This window comes from Nothobranchius furzeri, chromosome 6, assembly GCF_043380555.1.
Source record: "Nothobranchius furzeri strain GRZ-AD chromosome 6, NfurGRZ-RIMD1, whole genome shotgun sequence".
NCBI classification, from domain to species: domain Eukaryota; kingdom Metazoa; phylum Chordata; class Actinopteri; order Cyprinodontiformes; family Nothobranchiidae; genus Nothobranchius; species Nothobranchius furzeri.
Genome location: NC_091746.1, coordinates 16,201,681 through 16,216,465, shown reverse-complemented (window position 1 = coordinate 16,216,465; position 14,785 = coordinate 16,201,681).

Sequence of the window (14,785 nt, the reverse complement as noted above, 5' to 3'; positions counted from 1 at the left end):
GACCCAGAATGATGTGAAATTGTGCTTCGTGCAACATAATTCTGGGTGCCATTTACAAACCATAAGTGCTAATGACTCCATTCCTTTTTGTGGTTGTAGGGGCTGTTGATTGGAGTACACTAAAACAAACCTAACCTCTATAGGACATTCAGAAGCCAAGTTATAAGCCCACAAAGGTGTAACTGGACTACTTCTTTAAAGTGACACCAGGCCCGGTGACCTTTGGGACATGGTTTTACCCCCTATAGGAATGTGCGATCATCTTGAAACGTTCAGATACTTACAACTCCATAGATTCTACCTTCTTGTAGCGTTTCAGCCTGATTGGACCTTGTTTTCACACAAATGGACCCAGAATGATGTGAAATTGTGCTTCGTGCAACATAATTCTGGGTGCCATTTACAAACCATAAGTGCTAATGACTCCATTCCTTTTTGTGGTTGTAGGGACTGTTGATTGGAGTACACTAAAACAAACCTGATCTCTCTAGGACATTCAGAAGCCAAGTTATAAGCCCACAAATGTGTAACTGGACTACTTCTTTAAATTGACACCAGATCCGGTGATCTTTGGGACATGGTTTGACCCCCTTAGAAAAGTGCTATCATCATGAAATGTTCAGATCACTTACAACTCAGTAGATTCTACCTTCCTGTAACGTTTCAGCCTGATTGGACCTTGTTTTCACACAAATGAACCCAGAATGATGTGAAATTGTGCTTCGTGCAACATAATTCTGGGTGACATTTAAAAACCATAAGTGCTAATGACTCCATTCCTTTTTGTGGTTGTAGGGGCTGTTGATTGGAGTACACTAAAACAACCCTGACCTCTCTAGGACATTCAGAAGCCAAGTTATAAGCCCACAAATGTGTAACTGGACTACTTCTTTAAATTGACACCAGATCCAGTGACCTCTGGGACATGGTTTGACCCCCTTAGGAAAGTGCTATCATCATGAAACGTTCAGATCAGTTACAACTCAATAGATTCTACCTTCCTGTAACGTTTCAGCCTGATTGGACCTTGTTTTCACACAAATGAACCCAGAATGATGTGAAATTGTGCTTCGTGCAACATAATTCTGGGTGCCATTTAAAAACCATAAGTGCTAATGACTCCATTCCTTTTTGTAGTTGTAGGGACTGTTGATTGGAGTACACTAAAAAAACCTGATCTCTCTAGGACATTCAGAAGCCAAGTTATAAGCCCACAATGTGTAACTGGACTACTTCTTTAAATTGACACCAGATCCGGTGACCTTTGGGACATGGTTTGACCCCCTTAGGAAAGTGCTATCATCATGAAACGTTCAGATCACTTACAACTCAATAGATTCTACCTTCTTGTAACGTATCAGCCTGATTGGACCTTGTTTTCACACAAATGGACCCAGAATGATGTGAAATTGTGCTTCGTGCAACATAATTCTGGGTGCCATTTACAAACCATAAGTGCTAATGACTCCATTCCTTTTTGTGGTTGTAGGGGCTGTTGATTGGAGTACACTAAAACAAACCTGATCTCTCTAGGACATTCAGAAGCCAAGTTATAAGCCCACAAAGGTTTAACTGGACTACTTCTTTAAATTGACACCAGATCCGGTGACCTTTGGGACATGGTTTGACCCCCTTAGGAAAGCGCTATCATCATGAAACGTTCAGATCACTTACAACTCAATAGATTCTAGCTTCCAGTAACGTTTCAGCCTGATTGACCCTTGTTTTCACACAAATGAACCCAGAATGATGTGAAATTGTGCTTCGTGCAAAATAATTCTGGGTGCCATTTACAAACCATAAGTGCTAATGACTCCATTCCTTTTTGTGGTTGTAGGGGCTGTTGATTGGAGTACACTAAAACAAACCTAACCTCTCTAGGACATTCAGAAGCCAAGTTATAAGCCCACAAAGGTGTAACTGGACTACTTCTTTAAAGTGACACTTGGCCCGGTGACCTTTGGGACATGGTTTGACCCCCTATAGGAATGTGCGATCATCTTGAAACGTTCAGATCACTTACAACTCAATAGATTCTACCTTCTTGTAGCGTTTCAGCCGGATTGGACCTTGTTTTCACACAAATTGACCCAGAATGATGTGAAATTGTGCTTCGTGCAACATAATTCTGGGTGCCACTTACAAACTATAAGTGCTAATGACTCCATTCCTTTTTGTGGTTGTAGGGGCTGTTGATTGGAGTACATTAAAACAAACCTGATCTCTCTAGGACATTCAGAAGCCAAGTTATAAGCCCACAAATGTGTAACTGGACTACTTCTTTAAATTGACACCAGATCCGGTGACCTTTGGGACATGGTTTGACCCCCTTAGGAAAGTGCTATCATCATGAAACGTTCAGATCACTTACAACTCAATAGATTCTACCTTCCTGTAACGTTTCAGCCTGATTGGACCTTGTTTTCACACAAATGGACCCAGAATGATGTGAAATTGTGCTTCGTGCAACATAATTCTGGGTGCCATTTACAAACCATAAGTGCTAATGACTCCATTCCTTTTTGTGGTTGTAGGGGCTGTTGATTGGAGTACACTAAAACAAACCTAACCTCTATAGGACATTCAGAAGCCAAGTTATAAGCCCACAAAGGTGTAACTGGACTACTTCTTTAAAGTGACACCAGGCCCGTTGACCTTTGGGACATGGTTTTACCCCCTATAGGAATGTGCGATCATCTTGAAACGTTCAGATACTTACAACTCCATAGATTCTACCGTCTTGTAGCGTTTCAGCCTGATTGGACCTTGTTTTCACACAAATGGACCCAGAATGATGTGAAATTGTGCTTCGTGCAACATAATTCTGGGTGCCATTTACAAACCATAAGTGCTAATGACTCCATTCCTTTTTGTGGTTGTAGGGACTGTTGATTGGAGTACACTAAAACAAACCTGATCTCTCTAGGACATTCAGAAGCCAAGTTATAAGCCCACAAATGTGTAACTGGACTACTTCTTTAAATTGACACCAGATCCGGTGATCTTTGGGACATGGTTTGACCCCCTTAGAAAAGTGCTATCATCATGAAACGTTCAGATCACTTACAACTCAGTAGATTCTACCTTCCTGTAACGTTTCAGCCTGATTGGACCTTGTTTTCACACAAATGAACCCAGAATGATGTGAAATTGTGCTTCGTGCAACATAATTCTGGGTGACATTTAAAAACCATAAGTGCTAATGACTCCATTCCTTTTTGTGGTTGTAGGGGCTGTTGATTGGAGTACACTAAAACAACCCTGACCTCTCTAGGACATTCAGAAGCCAAGTTATAAGCCCACAAATGTGTAACTGGACTACTTCTTTAAATTGACACCAGATCCAGTGACCTTTGGGACATGGTTTGACCCCCTTAGGAAAGTGCTATGATCATGAAACGTTCATATCAGTTACAACTCAATAGATTCTACCTTCCTGTAACGTTTCAGCCTGATTGGACCTTGTTTTCACACAAATGAACCCAGAATGATGTGAAATTGTGCTTCAAGCAACATAATTCTGGGTGCCACTTACAAACTATAAGTGCTAATGACTCCATTCCTTTTTGTGGTTGTAGGGGCTGTTGATTGGAGTACATTAAAACAAACCTGATCTCTCTAGGACATTCAGAAGCCAAGTTATAAGCCCACAAATGTGTAACTGGACTACTTCTTTAAATTGACACCAGATCCGGTGACCTTTGGGACATGGTTTGACCCCCTTAGGAAAGTGCTATCATCATGAAACGTTCAGATCACTTACAACTCAATAGATTCTACCTTCCTGTAACGTTTCAGCCTGATTGGACCTTGTTTTCACACAAATGGACCCAGAATGATGTGAAATTGTGCTTCGTGCAACATAATTCTGGGTGCCATTTACAAACCATAAGTGCTAATGACTCCATTCCTTTTTGTGGTTGTAGGGGCTGTTGATTGGAGTACACTAAAACAAACCTAACCTCTATAGGACATTCAGAAGCCAAGTTATAAGCCCACAAAGGTGTAACTGGACTACTTCTTTAAAGTGACACCAGGCCCGGTGACCTTTGGGACATGGTTTTACCCCCTATAGGAATGTGCGATCATCTTGAAACGTTCAGATCACTTACAACTCCATAGATTCTACCTTCTTGTAGCGTTTCAGCCTGATTGGACCTTGTTTTCACACAAATGGACCCAGAATGATGTGAAATTGTGCTTCGTGCAACATAATTCTGGGTGCCATTTACAAACCATAAGTGCTAATGACTCCATTCCTTTTTGTGGTTGTAGGGGCTGTTGATTGGAGTATACTAAAACAAACCTGATCTCTCTAGGACATTCAGAAGCCAAGTTATAAGCCCACAAAGGTGTAACTGGACTACTTCTTTAAATTGACACCAGATCCGGTGACCTTTGGGACATGGTTTGACCCCCTTAGGAAAGCGCTATCATCATGAAACGTTCAGATCACTTACAACTCAATAGATTCTAGCTTCCAGTAACGTTTCAGCCTGATTGGACCTTGTTTTCACACAAATGAACCCAGAATGATGTGAAATTGTGCTTCGTGCAAAATAATTCTGGGTGCCATTTACAAACCATAAGTGCTAATGACTCCATTCCTTTTTGTGGTTGTAGGGGCTGTTGATTGGAGTACACTAAAACAAACCTAACCTCTCTAGGACATTCAGAAGCCAAGTTATAAGCCCACAAAGGTGTAACTGGACTACTTCTTTAAAGTGACACTTGGCCCGGTGACCTTTGGGACATGGTTTGACCCCCTATAGGAATGTGCGATCATCTTGAAACGTTCAGATCACTTACAACTCAATAGATTCTACCTTCTTGTAGTGTTTCAGCCGGATTGGACCTTGTTTTCACACAAATTGACCCAGAATGATGTGAAATTGTGCTTCGTGCAACATAATTCTGGGTGCCACTTACAAACTATAAGTGCTAATGACTCCATTCCTTTTTGTGGTTGTAGGGGCTGTTGATTGGAGTACATTAAAACAAACCTGATCTCTCTAGGACATTCAGAAGCCAAGTTATAAGCCCACAAATGTGTAACTGGACTACTTCTTTAAATTGACACCAGATCCGGTGACCTTTGGGACATGGTTTGACCCCCTTAGGAAAGTGCTATCATCATGAAACGTTCAGATCACTTACAACTCAATAGATTCTACCTTCCTGTAACGTTTCAGCCTGATTGGACCTTGTTTTCACACAAATGGACCCAGAATGATGTGAAATTGTGCTTCGTGCAACATAATTCTGGGTGCCATTTACAAACCATGAGTGCTAATGACTCCATTCCTTTTTGTGGTTGTAGGGGCTGTTGATTGGAGTACACTAAAACAAACCTAACCTCTATAGGACATTCAGAAGCCAAGTTATGAGCCCACAAAGGTGTAACTGGACTACTTCTTTAAAGTGACACCAGGCCCGGTGACCTTTGGGACATGGTTTTACCCCCTATAGGAATGTGCGATCATCTTGAAACGTTCAGATACTTACAACTCCATAGATTCTACCTTCTTGTAGCGTTTCAGCCTGATTGGACCTTGTTTTCACACAAATGGACCCAGAATGATGTGAAATTGTGCTTCGTGCAACATAATTCTGGGTGCCATTTACAAACCATAAGTGCTAATGACTCCATTCCTTTTTGTGGTTGTAGGGACTGTTGATTGGAGTACACTAAAACAAACCTGATCTCTCTAGGACATTCAGAAGCCAAGTTATAAGCCCACAAATGTGTAACTGGACTACTTCTTTAAATTGACACCAGATCCGGTGATCTTTGGGACATGGTTTGACCCCCTTAGAAAAGTGCTATCATCATGAAACGTTCAGATCACTTACAACTCAGTAGATTTTACCTTCCTGTAACGTTTCAGCCTGATTGGACCTTGTTTTCACACAAATGAACCCAGAATGATGTGAAATTATGCTTCGTGCAACATAATTCTGGGTGACATTTAAAAACCATAAGTGCTAATGACTCCATTCCTTTTTGTGGTTGTAGGGGCTGTTGATTGGAGTACACTAAAACAACCCTGACCTCTCTAGGACATTCAGAAGCCAAGTTATAAGCCCACAAATGTGTAACTGGACTACTTCTTTAAATTGACACCAGATCCAGTGACCTTTGGGACATGGTTTGACCCCCTTAGGAAAGTGCTATCATCATGAAACGTTCAGATCAGTTACAACTCAATAGATTCTAGCTTCCAGTAACGTTTCAGCCTGATTGACCCTTGTTTTCACACAAATGAACCCAGAATGATGTGAAATTGTGCTTCGTGCAAAATAATTCTGGGTGCCATTTACAAACCATAAGTGCTAATGACTCCATTCCTTTTTGTGGTTGTAGGGGCTGTTGATTGGAGTACACTAAAACAAACCTAACCTCTCTAGGACATTCAGAAGCCAAGTTATAAGCCCACAAAGGTGTAACTGGACTACTTCTTTAAAGTGACACTTGGCCCGGTGACCTTTGGGACATGGTTTGACCCCCTATAGGAATGTGCGATCATCTTGAAACGTTCAGATCACTTACAACTCAATAGATTCTACCTTCTTGTAGCGTTTCAGCCGGATTGGACCTTGTTTTCACACAAATTGACCCAGAATGATGTGAAATTGTGCTTCGTGCAACATAATTCTGGGTGCCACTTACAAACTATAAGTGCTAATGACTCCATTCCTTTTTGTGGTTGTAGGGGCTGTTGATTGGAGTACATTAAAACAAACCTGATCTCTCTAGGACATTCAGAAGCCAAGTTATAAGCCCACAAATGTGTAACTGGACTACTTCTTTAAATTGACACCAGATCCGGTGACCTTTGGGACATGGTTTGACCCCCTTAGGAAAGTGCTATCATCATGAAACATTCAGATCACTTACAACTCAATAGATTCTACCTTCCTGTAACGTTTCAGCCTGATTGGACCTTGTTTTCACACAAATGGACCCAGAATGATGTGAAATTGTGCTTCGTGCAACATAATTCTGGGTGCCATTTACAAACCATAAGTGCTAATGACTCCATTCCTTTTTGTGGTTGTAGGGACTGTTGATTGGAGTACACTAAAACAAACCTGATCTCTCTAGGACATTCAGAAGCCAAGTTATAAGCCCACAAATGTGTAACTGGACTACTTCTTTAAATTGACACCAGATCCGGTGATCTTTGGGACATGGTTTGACCCCCTTAGAAAAGTGCTATCATCATGAAACGTTCAGATCACTTACAACTCAGTAGATTCTACCTTCCTGTAACGTTTCAGCCTGATTGGACCTTGTTTTCACACAAATGAACCCAGAATGATGTGAAATTGTGCTTCGTGCAACATAATTCTGGGTGACATTTAAAAACCATAAGTGCTAATGACTCCATTCCTTTTTGTGGTTGTAGGGGCTGTTGATTGGAGTACACTAAAACAACCCTGACCTCTCTAGGACATTCAGAAGCCAAGTTATAAGCCCACAAATGTGTAACTGGACTACTTCTTTAAATTGACACCAGATCCAGTGACCTTTGGGACATGGTTTGACCCCCTTAGGAAAGTGCTATCATCATGAAACGTTCATATCAGTTACAACTCAATAGATTCTACCTTCCTGTAACGTTTCAGCCTGATTGGACCTTGTTTTCACACAAATGAACCCAGAATGATGTGAAATTGTGCTTCGTGCAACATAATTCTGGGTGCCATTTACAAACCATAAGTGCTAATGACTCCATTCCTTTTTGTGGTTGTAGGGGCTGTTGATTGGAGAATACTAAAACAAACCTGATCTCTCTAGGACATTCAGAAGCCAAGTTATAAGCCCACAAAGGTGTAACTGGACTACTTCTTTAAATTGACACCAGATCCGGTGACCTTTGGGACATGGTTTGACCCCCTTAGGAAAGCGCTATCATCATGAAACGTTCAGATCACTTACAACTCAATAGATTCTAGCTTCCAGTAACGTTTCAGCCTGATTGACCCTTGTTTTCACACAAATGAACCCAGAATGATGTGAAATTGTGCTTCGTGCAAAATAATTCTGGGTGCCATTTACAAACCATAAGTGCTAATGACTCCATTCCTTTTTGTGGTTGTAGGGGCTGTTGATTGGAGTACACTAAAACAAACCTAACCTCTCTAGGACATTCAGAAGCCAAGTTATAAGCCCACAAAGGTGTAACTGGACTACTTCTTTAAAGTGACACTTGGCCCGGTGACCTTTGGGACATGGTTTGACCCCCTATAGGAATGTGCGATCATCTTGAAACGTTCAGATCACTTACAACTCAATAGATTCTACCTTCTTGTAGCGTTTCAGCCGGATTGGACCTTGTTTTCACACAAATTGACCCAGAATGATGTGAAATTGTGCTTCGTGCAACATAATTCTGGGTGCCACTTACAAACTATAAGTGCTAATGACTCCATTCCTTTTTGTGGTTGTAGGGGCTGTTGATTGGAGTACATTAAAACAAACCTGATCTCTCTAGGACATTCAGAAGCCAAGTTATAAGCCCACAAATGTGTAACTGGACTACTTCTTTAAATTGACACCAGATCCGGTGACCTTTGGGACATGGTTTGACCCCCTTAGGAAAGTGCTATCATCATGAAACGTTCAGATCACTTACAACTCAATAGATTCTACCTTCCTGTAACGTTTCAGCCTGATTGGACCTTGTTTTCACACAAATGGACCCAGAATGATGTGAAATTGTGCTTCGTGCAACATAATTCTGGGTGCCATTTACAAACCATAAATGCTAATGACTCCATTCCTTTTTGTGGTTGTAGGGGCTGTTGATTGGAGTACACTAAAACAAACCTAACCTCTATAGGACATTCAGAAGCCAAGTTATAAGCCCACAAAGGTGTAACTGGACTACTTCTTTAAAGTGACACCAGGCCCGGTGACCTTTGGGACATGGTTTTACCCCCTATAGGAATGTGTGATCATCTTGAAACGTTCAGATCACTTACAACTCCATAGATTCTACCTTCTTGTAGCGTTTCAGCCTGATTGGACCTTGTTTTCACACAAATGGACCCAGAATGATGTGAAATTGTGCTTCGTGCAACATAATTCTGGGTGCCATTTACAAACCATAAGTGCTAATGACTCCATTCCTTTTTGTGGTTGTAGGGGCTGTTGATTGGAGTACACTAAAACAAACCTGATCTCTCTAGGACATTCAGAAGCCAAGTTATAAGCCCACAAATGTGTAACTGGACTACTTCTTTAAATTGACACCAGATCCGGTGATCTTTGGGACATGGTTTGACCCCCTTAGAAAAGTGCTATCATCATGAAACGTTCAGATCACTTACAACTCAGTAGATTCTACCTTCCTGTAACGTTTCAGCCTGATTGGACCTTGTTTTCACACAAATGAACCCAGAATGATGTGAAATTGTGCTTCGTGCAACATAATTCTGGGTGACATTTAAAAACCATAAGTGCTAATGACTCCATTCCTTTTTGTGGTTGTAGGGGCTGTTGATTGGAGTACACTAAAACAACCCTGACCTCTCTAGGACATTCAGAAGCCAAGTTATAAGCCCACAAATGTGTAACTGGACTACTTCTTTAAAGTGACACCAGATCCGGTGACCTTTGGGACATGGTTTGACCCCCTTAGGAAAGTGCGATCATCATGAAACGTTCAGATCACTTACAACTCAATAGATTCTACCTTCTTGTAGCGTTTCAGCCGGATTGGACCTTGTTTTCACACAAATTGTCCCAGAATGATGTGAAATTGTGCTTCTTGCAACATAATTCTGGGTGCCACTTACAAACTATAAGTGCTAATGACTCCATTCCTTTTTGTGGTTGTAGGGGCTGTTGATTGGAGTACATTAAAACAAACCTGATCTCTCTAGGACATTCAGAAGCCAAGTTATAAGCCCACAAATGTGTAACTGGACTACTTCTTTAAATTGACACCAGATCCGGTGACCTTTGGGACATGGTTTGACCCCCTTAGGAAAGTGCTATCATCATGAAACGTTCAGATCACTTACAACTCAATAGATTCTACCTTCCTGTAACGTTTCAGCCTGATTGTGTCATGATTCTAGGAGACTCTGGAGCGAACACACCCGGACACAGGAGAAAGTTTAACAGTTTTATTGAAAAGTTCAGCGGGTTCTCAAAATGGTGGAGGAACTCTGGACGGGTTTGCAGAGGCGGTTCTGAAGGGGAAACAGAAGGTGAGTCGAGGAGCAAGGAGACTGTTCTGATAAAAGAATTGAAGGGGGTGAGCTTACTGGTCTGCGTGGCGAGGAGTGTTTGGAGAGGAGGTGAGGTCCAGTGTGGGAGTGTGGCAGGCTGAGGTTGAGATTTTGCTGGAGGCTCGAGGGTGGACAGGCAGGTGGAGAAGAGGAGGATCCAACAGGGCATGGATGAAAAGGCTGAAGCACCGCAGCCAGGAGGAGCACTGGGTGAAGCAGACACCACGGTTCAGGGAAGACGCTGGGAGATCCTGGGAACTCAGAAGGTCGGGACGACAAGCTGTGTGGCTTAATCATCTGGCATCTGCTTTCCTCCTCCGGCCAGCTTTAAGTGCTCCACCTTAATTGCCTCTGATCGATGGCACCTGGTGCGGCCTGCCTGTCACCCCTGAGGAGAAGAGGTGAGGAACCACACACACACACACACACACACACACACACACACAGAACCTCACAGTACCCCCCCCTCAATGGACGCCACCCGGCGGCCGACCCCGAGAGGTCGAGGCAACAGACCGCTCAAAGTCACGGATGAGGGACGGATCCAGGATAGCAGAACGAGGAACCCAGGAGTGTTCCTCAGGACCATAACCCAGCCAGTCGACCAAGTATTGGCGACCACGTCCCCGAGGTCGGACGTCCAGGATCCGGGACACAGAGAAGGTGGGATGGCCATCAACAACCCGGGCGGGCGGAGGGGGATCGGCAGGAGGGAACAGGGGGCTCGAGGATACCGGTCTGATCTGGGAAACATGAAAAACTGGGTGAACACGAAGGTGGCTAGGGAGTCTCAGACGGACAGCTGAAGGACTGATGATAGCAGCAATAGGGAAAGGGCCCAGAAACCGGGGAGACAATTTCCTGGGAGCGCCCTTGAGCGGGAAATGCTGGGATGACAGCCAGACCTCCTGACCAATGGAGTATGCGGGGGCTGAAATGCGACGCCGGTCAGCATACCTCTTGTTTTGGGCCGAGGTGCGCTGCAGGGCGGACCGAGTATGGTTCCAAACTCGTTTGCAGGCCATCATGTGAGAACGGACAGAGGGAGTGATGGAATCGGGGAAGGTGCCAGGAAGGAGAGGTGGTTGATACCCGAGTGAGGCCTCAAATGGAGACAGACCTGAGGCGGCAGAGACATGAGTATTGTGAGAGTACTCAACCCAAGGAAGGTGGAGGCTCCATGATGTAGGGTTATCGGCACAGAGGCAACGGAGGGTGTCCTCGACTTCCTGGTTGAGCCTCTCACATTGGCCGTTCGTCTGGGGATGAAAGCCAGAAGACAAACAGGGTTCAGCCCCAATGGAGCGACAGAAGTCCTTCCACACTTTGGCGATGAATTGGGGTCCGCGGTCTGAAAGGATCTCAGATGGGATGCCATGTAGTCGGACCACGTGGAGAAACAAAAGTCGAGCGGTAGTAGCAGCTGAGGGTAGTTTGGACAGCGGGACCAGGTGACATGCCTTAGAAAAACGATCTACTATAGTGAGGACGACTGACTTGCCTTTGGAGATGGGGAGACCTGTTACAAAATCCAGCGCGATGTGGGACCATGGTCGGGCTGGAACTGGAAGAGGCTGCAGGAGCCCAGCAGGTGGACGGTGAGAGTTCTTACTACGAATGCAAGTAGTGCAGGCAGTAACATAGCTCGTGACATCCTTATTCAGGCCAGGCCACCAGAAGTAACGGCGAACAAAGGCTATGGTACGACTCACCCCTGGGTGGCAGGAGAACCTGGAGCAGTGCGACCACCGGATGACCTGGGACCGGACACTTGCGGGGACATAGAGTCGGTTAGGGGGACCCCCACCCGGGTCTGGTTCAGTTTCCTGGGCCTTGTGGATCTGTCTCTCAATGTCCCAGGTGAGACTGCCCACCAAACATGTGGCCGGTAAGATGGGTTCTGGGGCTTCAGAGGGATCGTCGGGTGAAAACTGGCGTGAAAGAGCGTCTGGCTTGACATTTCGGGAGCCTGGCCTGTAAGTGATAACAAAATTAAAACGGGAGAAGAACAGTGACCAACAAAACTGTCGGGGATTTAGACGCTTGGCCGATTGTAGATATGACAAATTTTTGTGGTCAGTCCAAACGATTACTGGTAACTCGGTACCTTCGAGCCAATGCCTCCACTCCTCAAAGGAAAGCTTGATGGCCAGAAGCTCTCGATCCCCTATGTCATACCGGCCTTCAGTGGGGGTGAAACGCTTGGAGTAGAAGGCACAGGGGTGGAGCTTCTGATCAGCAGATGAACGTTGAGACAAGACTGCCCCCACGCCAGTGTTGGAGGCATCCACTTCCAGAATGAACTGGGCCTTGCTGTCAGGTGTAACCAGAATGGGAGCATCAACAAATTTCTGCTTAAGGGACAGAAAAGCCTGGTCTGCGTCTTTGGTCCAACGGAAAATCTGCTTAGTGGAGGTGAGAGCAGTTAATGGGGCTGCCAGAATGCTGAAATTGCGAATGAACCGCCTATAAAAATTAGCAAAACCCAAAAATCGCTGCAGTTGTTTTCTCGACTCTGGAATGGGCCAATCCTTTACTGCCTTGATCTTTTCTGGATCTGTCTTCACCTGCCCACCCCCGAGGACGTAACCAAGGAAAGTGATGGAACGTGTGTGAAACTCACATTTCTCAGCTTTCACAAAGAGGTTGTTTTCCAGGAGGCATTGTAGGACTCGGCGGACGTGGACCTGGTGGTCTGAGAATGATTTGGAGAAGATTAGAATGTCGTCCAGATAGACAAAAAAAAAGACATTCAAAAAATCCCGGAGTACATCATTTATCAGATTTTGGAATATTGCTGGGGCGTTGCAAAGGCCGAAAGGCATGACCAGGTACTCAAAATGTCCAATGTGTGTTTTAAACGCTGTTTTCCACTCATCCCCTTCCTTGATCCGGACCAAATGGTAAGCGTTCCTGAGATCAAGCTTGGTAAAAAATAGAGCTTCCTGGACAGGCTCGAAAGCAGAAGCAATTAAAGGGAGGGAGTACCTGTTCTTTATGGTGATGTTGTTCAGGGCACGATAGTCAATGCAGGGCCTCAGGGTTCCATCTTTTTTCCCCACGAAGAAAAAGCCTGCTCCCATGGGGGAAGTGGAGTGTCGGATGATGCCTGCTTTTAATGAATCGTTAATGTATTCCTCCATAGTCTCACGTTCTTGTTTTGAGAGGCTAAACAGACGACCGGAGGGAAGAGGGGCCCCTGGGAGAAGGTCTATGGAACAGTTATAGGGCCAATGAGGCGGAAGGGAGAGGGCACGCTCCTTACTAAAAACCCTGTGAAGATCATGGTATTCTGTGGGGACGTTAGTGAGATCAGTGGGCTCAGAATGTTCTGGGACGGAGGAAACCTGAATGGGAACGGCAGAATGGAGGCATTCGCGAATGCAGGTAGGGCTCCAAGATTCCACACGGGCCTGGGACCAATTGATGGAGGGATTGTGCTGGGACAACCAGGGGTAACCTAAAACTACAGGTGAATCATTGACTGGGAAAACCAAAAATGTAATTTTTTCACAGTGGTTACCAGAAACCACTAGGTTAACCGTTTCAGTCTGATGGGTGATTGTAGTAAGAGAACAACCATCTAATGCAGAAACCTGCACTGGATGATCGAGCTCTAGGATGGGAATGCAATGTTGTTGAACAAAACCAGCACTAATTAAATTTTGCTCTGAACCAGAATCTATGAGGGCACTAGTTTGGACCTGAAGACAATTAATTTGGATGGTGGCGGAAAGCGTGAGGCGAAGATTACTTTTATTTAGGTTGCCCGTCAGTACCCCCACTTTTACTGACGAGCAAACTCTTTTGGGCGAAGCTGGCAGGCTGCAATGAAATGGTCAGGGGAACCGCAGTATAGGCAGCAACGAGCTTCCATACGGCGCTGTCTCTCCGCCGGAGAAAGCCGAGCACGGCCAATCTGCATGGGCTCAGAGGGAGGCAAGTTTGGCGGTGCGCTGGACACAAGGGGCGGAGCCGAAACCCCGAGAGGAGACGGCGATGCAGTTAGTTCAACCCGACGCGGAGAAGGGAATCGGGGACCCGGACCTCTAAGTTTTGCTCGCTCTCTAAGACGGTTGTCGATCCTTATAGCGAGATTGATTAATTCATCCAAGGTGTCGGGCTCGTCTCTGCTGGCCAACTCGTCTTTCAGATTCTCATTAAGCGCATGTTGAAACGCCCCTTTCAGCGCGGGACCGTTCCAACCTGATTCCGCAGCCAAAATGCGGAAATCGACTGTCATCTCAGCCACTGATCTACTACCCTGTCTTAGATTCCATAATCTCTTGGTGGCTTGTTCCTCGCTAATTTTTGGGCAGAAAGTCTGCTTAAATTGTTCGAGAAAATAGTCAAATGAGTGATCTGAAAGACTGTCGGAGCCAAGAGTAGCCTGGGCCCAAAGCAGAGCCTTGTCATTAAGGAGGGAGATGACATATGAAATTTTACTCTCATCTGTCTGAAAAGAGTGGGGACTGCGGTCAAAAGCTAAGGAACATTGCAATAGAAAGCCCTTTGCCTTACCTGACTCGCCAGAGAACGGATT